General features: G+C 41.7%; 1 long non-coding RNA gene across 1 annotated transcript; it reads right to left on the reverse strand.

Moving 5' to 3' along the window:
- Positions 1 to 2,506: 2,506 nt before the first annotated feature.
- LOC114920584 (uncharacterized) lies at positions 2,507 to 7,904 on the reverse strand. The gene is made up of 2 exons (XR_003808898.2): positions 7,580 to 7,904; positions 2,507 to 7,457 (listed from the first exon to the last, which is right to left on the reverse strand). It is a non-coding gene; the product is annotated as an uncharacterized lncRNA (long non-coding RNA).
- Between the last annotated feature and the right edge of the window lie 93 nt (positions 7,905 to 7,997).

Consider the following 7,997-nt stretch of genomic DNA (forward strand, 5'->3'; position numbering starts at 1 on the left):
TGTTGCTCTCTTCTTCCGTTGCTGTAGATGAGGTGGAGACATCATATCTGCAACACTTTGTTGGTATTGAATAGTGCTAAACCCACATGAATTTTTCACCGATTTCTAAATTGCCGCAGTTTTGTTGTAAAACATAACAACATCGGGGCGCTGGTGGCGCAGTGGTTAGGGCGCATGCGCCCCATGTATGGAGGCTGTAGTCTCAAGCGGGCAGCCCAGGTTCAAGTCTGGCCTGTGGCTCCAATTCCGCATATCATTCTCCACTCTCTCTCCCTGGTTTCCGACTCTATCCACTGTCCTTTCTCTCAATTAAAGGGACAAAAAGCCCAAAAATAAATAATAATAAAAATAACAACATCACAGGCGCCTGGGATATGAAGAACCAGGTTTCTCTGAATTCAGGTAAACACCAGATCCTGAATATTATCAAAACCTCAAGTCCATGGAAACGCACTCAATCAGGATAAGGGCTTATCCCGGTTTCTGACATCAGGATATAATTTACATGCAGAACACAAAAACAGGAAAAACCTGATCTAAAACGGGATCCTCAAGTGAACACTCTCAGTGACAGTTTTTCCTTCAGATGTCTGTCAGCTCTTCATCGGTCTGAATATAAACCCTCTCCTCTACCTCTTCTTCCTCCTCCATGTTTCTCTCCTGCTGGCAGTCACACAGCCTCGCTCGCTCTGGTCGCCACCTCAGGGTCCGCTGCTGCTAACAAATGACGAGCGTCCCCACTGACAGCCGGCCCATCTGTCTGTGTCACAGTAATTGAATTTCATAAATATAATCAGAGGGTCTGTTATGAGGGGACCCGAGGAGTCGTCTGCTCTCGTCTCTGCTTCACACACACAACACAACACACACACTGCGCGCAGACACATTAACAAGAGCAACACCAGCATGATTACTGCACACTGACACACACACTAGTTTGTATCTGGTGAGTAATGAACACAGAATTCACTGCACCATTCGTCTTCAATCTAATAGGAACAGGAGGTCGCCTGTGTGACGACTGACGCTCCACTTGGGCCTCATGAGGATTTGCTCGGATTTCAAGCGGAGCTGCAGTGAGTAACCACCAAAGACATGTGTACTCGAGTGGGTGAATATATTTGATAAGAATACAAATAAAAAAACAAACTTTAAAGCTTCTGAAGGGAGATGTACTCGCAGGGATCTCCGTCAGCAGTGTTCCCACTGACCAGCATGTGCACATTCAGCATTAAATGTACATCCTGATGAAACAGAGGCTTCACTAGAACCACATGCTCGATAGAAAGCATCTAATTAGCTGTTAAATGAGCCGAGCTTTGACCCTAGAAGATCCCTCAGAGGAGGAGGTAATCCCTGCTGAAGCACTTTGAGGAATTATTGATCCAACGACTCGTCAAGCTTTGCACCACGAGGACGCTATCGACCAAAGTGTCCAGAGAATTCTTCAACTCAAACTACCAACTCCTGAGATTTCAGAGGAGCAGAGAAGAAAAAAAAACTGCATACAGAGCATCAAAAGTGATAAACTGACGGGGTCCTCGGGGGTTCTTAAAGATGCAGAACTAATTAGCAGCAAAGAAGAGCCTGAAAACTCCTCAGACGACAGCGCTCTAAACACAGATTATCTTCTCTCCGGCAGGCCTCTCTGGAGTCACAGTAAGAAGATTCTCTGAGCCATGACTCTGAGTGAAAATACTCCCAGAACTCATCTGAAGTTATCTCCATGAAGCCCACTGTCAAGGTGTTGATCTTGGGTACCTAGAGTATTTTAAAATTGGAATCTGCACACTTTGGCCGTTTACCACACGCTTGCACATTGTATGTTTTATGTACTGTGTGTGTAGAAAGTCTCTCTCCTTCTCTACCTGGTTTTGTGGGAAACCCCCCCCCCCTCTCCTGAATCTGTTACCTGCATGGGCAGGGCTTCAGAGTTAACAAAGGCAGCCAGCTCACCTGCTGCAAACTCTTTGGGTGCGTTCAAATTGTCATTTTTGCTTAGGAAGGTTCATAACTGAGTGAAATGACCTGGAAGCATTTAAGTGGCGGCCATGATAAGAGCCGTTTGAAGTCTCTAAAAGTTAAGGAAAGGTGGGTCAATGCTTCCTTTATAACCTCCTTTAGCATAGGATACACTGGACCATCCTTTACGAAAGGACATGAGATATGCCGCCCCACAACTCCTTTCGGCCGCAACATTTAAAATGAGTCGCGCATCCGACTGTTCGTGAAAACTAACGATGGTCGTAAAGTGACACAGATCACGATGTAAGTTTCCTTTGTTTAAGCCAATTACATAGCAGTTAATGAGCACATTTATTTACTCTACTGATTTACTTAACTTTTGGTTCATTCATATCTTAAATCCTGTATTTGAATATGTTTTAATAATGAGAATTAGCCTTTTTACATTTGATTTGTGACTTGGATTATGAAGTCAAGATTAGTTACTCTTATGATCTTAAAGGTTTTTAAGTGGACCCAAAGAAGGACCGGTAAAACAGGGTGGTGGGTAAAGGGGTATTTATTGAAGTGAGGCTGGTGAAGGCTGGTGAAGGCTTGAATGAGAGGCTGGGTGGTGAGGCGCTGGAGCTCATTGGTTGGAGGCACTGGGGAAAAAAGAAGACAAGGGAATAATTAGTGACAGGTAATCCAAAGCACAAAAAGAGCCTACTGATACTGAAAAGCCGCTCTACCACGGTGTAGGCGGAAATAATCTGGCAGTTTGGGAGAGCTGAACCAGGGTATAAATGCTGCAGCCAGTGATTACAGATGACGAACAGGTGAGTGATTGCAGAGAGCTCCAGCAGCCAATAAGCCACACCCAGCCTCTGAAAGAAAAGAAAACACAAGCACCAAACAAGGAAAAATACACAGAAATGTCCAATCACCACAGTTACCTTTGTTACTCTCCTTCCTTTGTCAGAAAATGTTAGTTGAAACTGGAAAATAAATGATTGAAATGGAACTCCAGATCTGTGCCTTTTTGTCCTTACTGACACACCATTGAGTTGAACTGATTCCTGGAACTGGTGTACCTCTTTACGCTCAAATATTCTTCAGTGTGTGTTTTATGAAGTATATGAGACTCCATGTAACCACATTTACCTACAGGTACAGATGAAGTCACCTGATCCTGGACCTGAATCAACGTGATTCACTGTTTTAAAGAAAAAGAATCAGAGGAGACAGTGGATAAACACTGGAGACAATTTGATTTATTAAACCATAAACACTGAAGAATATTTCTCTCTGAACATCTGATGCGTTGCTTATATTCTGCACTGTACCTTTTTTATTTCTTTGGACAGATTGTGAAAGAGTTCCTTCTTTCCAATGATGCAGACTTTAGCTCTCAGGAAAGATTCTAACACAGAGTCCGCTCTGAAGCTGCTCGTCATGTTGAGCTTCCTGAATTAACTCTTGTTGTGATTTGGCGTTTAAAGAGTAAAAAATGATCGAATGATCTTCGTGTTTGTGATCTATCTGAAGCAACTGGGGCTTTAATTAATGTCAGACATTCAGAAAAACAACACAATGTCTTCATGATATGGTGATTTTAAAATGCAGAGATCAAAGCAGGAAACGAATGACCACGTGTTCAGACTGTGATGTTGGCTGATTCTCTCTCATGTTCTCGTCCTGATTCATTTCTAAAACAATTGATAGTTTGTCACATCTGCTGTGCTGTGGGACGTGAACACGGGAGCCAACATATGGTAGATTTAATTATCGTGAACCGTCTCGTCGCCTTCCTCCCTGAAGACTCCTCAGGCCTGCTATCCCCTGCAGACCTTCTGTGTTGTCGGTTTTCACAGAGCACTTCACACTGTTAGCTTCACCTTAACTGTATTTATCAGCATGCACACACATGAGCCTGCTCCACCTGCTCCCACTGAAGCTGCCAACGAGGAGCTAAAGCTGCTAAAAACATTTACATACAGTTTAAACAGAATGTGTTGTTTCAGATTGTGATTTTGAGCCGAGCTTATTTCTCAGATCAGTGAGCGTCTTTTAAAACTCTTTGTGCACTTAGTCATTGTTTTATCTGCTCCGCTTCGAGGAGTGCGTCTGTAACGGCTCTGAACACTAAACTGATGAAGGAGCAGTTATTGGCTTATCGGGACAGATCACATTTCTGTAATGGGATCAACAAACATCTCGCCCTCGCCTCAGACGAGAACATGTGTGAATCCACCGCTGCCAATAAAATAAATATTTTTAAAGAGATAGTAACAAGTGCTGGATTATGCTTCTGTGTTAGTCTGATTGAAATGATGGAGCCGTGTGCCTGCGGGAGTTTAACCCTTTCCTTTCAGACATCAAAAAGAAACAAACTGTGCAACGAAACATCGTTTTAAAAATAAATGTATTCTCTTTTAGTGTTAATGATACAGAACTATAACTATGGTGGCTGGGAAATGCAAAGAAAATGACAAAGTGTAAAACACTTACAATGCTGGAGACAAATTTACATTTTAGAAAACAAATTCACAAGTGGCAGAACACTTAATCCTTTCTCGAAACAAATTTACAAACCACAGAAACTTGTTGAGTTGTTCCAAGCATCAACCTCCGAAAGGCGAGGCTGAAGAGCAAAATCATGCAATTCCTTGAGTGTCCACTAGGGTCAAAAGAAAAACAGGATTTGATTCTAAAATTATTCAGCAGATTTTTACCGGCTGCTGAATATGAGAGATTCATCCAATCAACACGAAGATAAGAAACAGACTTATTTCTACATTTAAAGGCAGGGTTGGTAATTTTCAAAAACTAGCATGATTTTGAAAGTAGCATTCCCTCAGTGCTCCGTCTACACCCCCTCCCCTCTGTGCTCCCTCAAAAGCCACGCCCCTCACTTACATGCACAAGCGCCATTGGTCCAGAAGCGGCCCTCAGCTCATGCTTTGAGTGTGGGCTCATGCACGAGAGAGCTTGATCTGCATTGGATACTGAGCAGTATCAGTGTCATCAACACAGAAATGAAACCTGCAGGATAGCAGAATGGATCCATGTCCGGAGCTCCTCCAAAGCATGACACTTAAACACTCTCAGCCTGAACTGAAAACGACTGCCTGAATACACAAAGTCCCCACAATAGAGAAAGAGTCATGAAATATTTACATTTCATAGGAAAAAGTGTAATAACATTTTGTTCTTCCCTCTGGTGCTCCTGTGTTTCATCTGTGCACACAATCAGTCAGTGATACGTCACCATGTGATACGCAACATCAGTGACATTAAAACCAGCTCGACCTCAGCTGCAGTGATCACAGACTCCTCATATCAAAGCATCATTCAGTTCATCCTCGTATATTGTTCCACCTGCTTTAGAAAAAAAAAAAAACATGCTCCCAATCAAAAAACTGGGTCAAACTTACACACATTACCAACACCACTGCAAAAATAATTTGTCTCCCCTCATCCAACCTCACATTATTGAGCAGTAAAGCCATCACACACTTTGCAACCTGTTAAAATCAGCACCTCACTGCCCTCTGGGCGAAAGCACAGAACACTGAGGTGCAGGAAGGCTAACACATCCAATACGATCAGGATACACTCCGACAGGCCAACATGGTTAAAACAATGCTCTCATTCAAACACCTGGCTGCTATCACCTGGCGACTTGGCTTTAAGCACAGTAAGCGAAGGCTCCACATAGTGTTCAGTAGAGGAATTACACACTTGCACAAAGTAAAGACAGAAAGGCAAAAAATAAATCTTCCACATTTTGGCTCCAACAGTGAGATAACTTGGAGGATGAGGATCAGAGGGTTTAGCGGTTGTCAAGGTGATGGTGTTATAAAGGTGGGATAAATTGGAGGATGAGGAGGAGTAGAGGGGTTTAGTGGCTGTTGCTATCGTACACTAGCTGTAGATGAAGGCTGTAAGCCTTAGTTCTCCCCTCCTCAAGATGCTTTGTGATATTGTACAAACATTAGAGTTTGTGTTTGTGGAGGAACATCAGTGAACAGTGTTGAGGAAATTACAAATAACTTGACTTCAAACACACAATGATTCAGGAGACTCATCAGAAAGTTTATACATACACCCCGGAGGAGAGTTGGAGTAGGAACAACACGTCTGATGCTGTGTCCCTGCTATGCCAATTCTCCCAAACTCTTACAGAGGCTTTGAATATATAGAAAATACATTATTGACGTCAGTGTCATACTGACCCAAACTAATCTGTGTCGTACCATTTGGAACAGACACTGTCTACCAAACATGCAGATATGAAGGGGAAGACCCTTGACACACTGTCCTTGCTTTCTAGTCACAGCTGAACTCTATCAGGTCTGACTGACATCAGAGAACAGTGAATAAACATAATGATGTTTGTACACTTAAATCTTCATACATAGGTACAGCCGTTAGTCTGTTCAGAGTCGATCAGACAATGAAGATTAGATAATGAAGGATAATGTGATTTAGATGATTTAGATGAGGAGCTCAACATATGCATGATAATCAATGTTTCCTTTAAAACAACTGATCTTTCTTTCTTCCAGCCTGCCCCTCTGTGACCTCTACCCTACAACAGTTTATATCTGAATGCCTTACAGACCAGTTTGTCTCTCTTTAGAGATCAAACCTGAACAGGATTGTGACCCGGCCGGGGTTATGTGTGAATCTGGCTCCAGCAGAGTCATCAGGCTGCTCACTTTGAAGCAGCTGGATAAGAGCTCGGCTGCTGTTTGGATCAAGCTTTGAATGTTTGTCCAGCAGGTGGAGCTGTTGCTTTAAAATGAGCTGAGAATCAACCAGACCATAAATTCAACTCCAACCAAACCTCTCTGCCATCAGTTTTATTTTTCAGACACGTGAGCAGGCTGTGAAAACAGAAACTGTAATGTATTATTACTTCTCAACGTTTTCACATGTAGGTGGCTCTGACTGCTGCGTTCAGGGACATAATAATAATCAGTGAGGACGTTCATGTCCTGCTCTGGATCGTCTTCAACAAATATTAAAATGTTTACGTTTGTATTTGTAAAATAACTTTCTTTAATATTATTCATAAATTATATTCAAGCATACTGAGACCTGTCTTCAGTTGTAAGGATATTATTTAGTCTATAATGTGTCAAAATATAAGTAAATATGACATAAATTGACCAATTAAACAGGATATTTCAAACAAAAAGGAGATATGTATGAGTTGTCAAGCTCAAGCTCTGGAGAGGAACATCCCTTTTACTGTTTCCACATCTCTGATGTTGCCAAATCTTTGTGTGTCAGTTTATGAGCCATCTGTGTCAAATTACAGCCGCCTTCAGTGTGTTATGGTCACCTGCAACAAAAAGTGTAACACCTGGCACTGCCGCTGCAGCAAGACTCAGATCTTGTCCCCACAAATATGTCGCGAAGTGGAACTTTTATCAGGAGTGCCCAAATATTACTGCAAGATTTTTTTCTCCGCAAGGCTTGGTCCGGAGAACATCTCTCACCATCTAAAAGATACAATAAAATCAGAAAGATAGTCATCTTTAGGGTTGAAACAAACGGTTATTTTGATAATCAATAAAAAAAAAAAAAAAAAAAAGCAAGACTGTATCCAAAATGTAATCCTCACCTTTTTGAAGAAATATACTCAAGTCCTCATATCCATTTTTAACATACTTCTGACTTTCATCAAACTTCTCCTTACCAGCATAATGCTCTGTAAAAGAAAAAAAAATACCCTAATGAGCAGCTGACAGCTATAATAAATGATGACCAGTACATTTTGTTTACATTTCAAGCTTTTCCGTGAGAGAATACAGGAAGACTGATATGCTGGGGTTTGGTGTAAAAAACAAAAAAAAAGGTTAACTGGTAATTCAGTCAATGCATGTGTGGTTGTAAACAGATATCAGGAACGGAAGATAAAATATACTTATTGGATATATATATTTAATGTAAAACTAAACAAAGATAACCACACAGAGCGCTGAATGAAAGACACATCTTAGTCAGGTCAAACTTTCCGAAACACCGGCGTCTTCAGTAAA

This window comes from Labrus bergylta, chromosome 7, assembly GCF_963930695.1.
Source record: "Labrus bergylta chromosome 7, fLabBer1.1, whole genome shotgun sequence".
Taxonomy (NCBI): domain Eukaryota; kingdom Metazoa; phylum Chordata; class Actinopteri; order Labriformes; family Labridae; genus Labrus; species Labrus bergylta.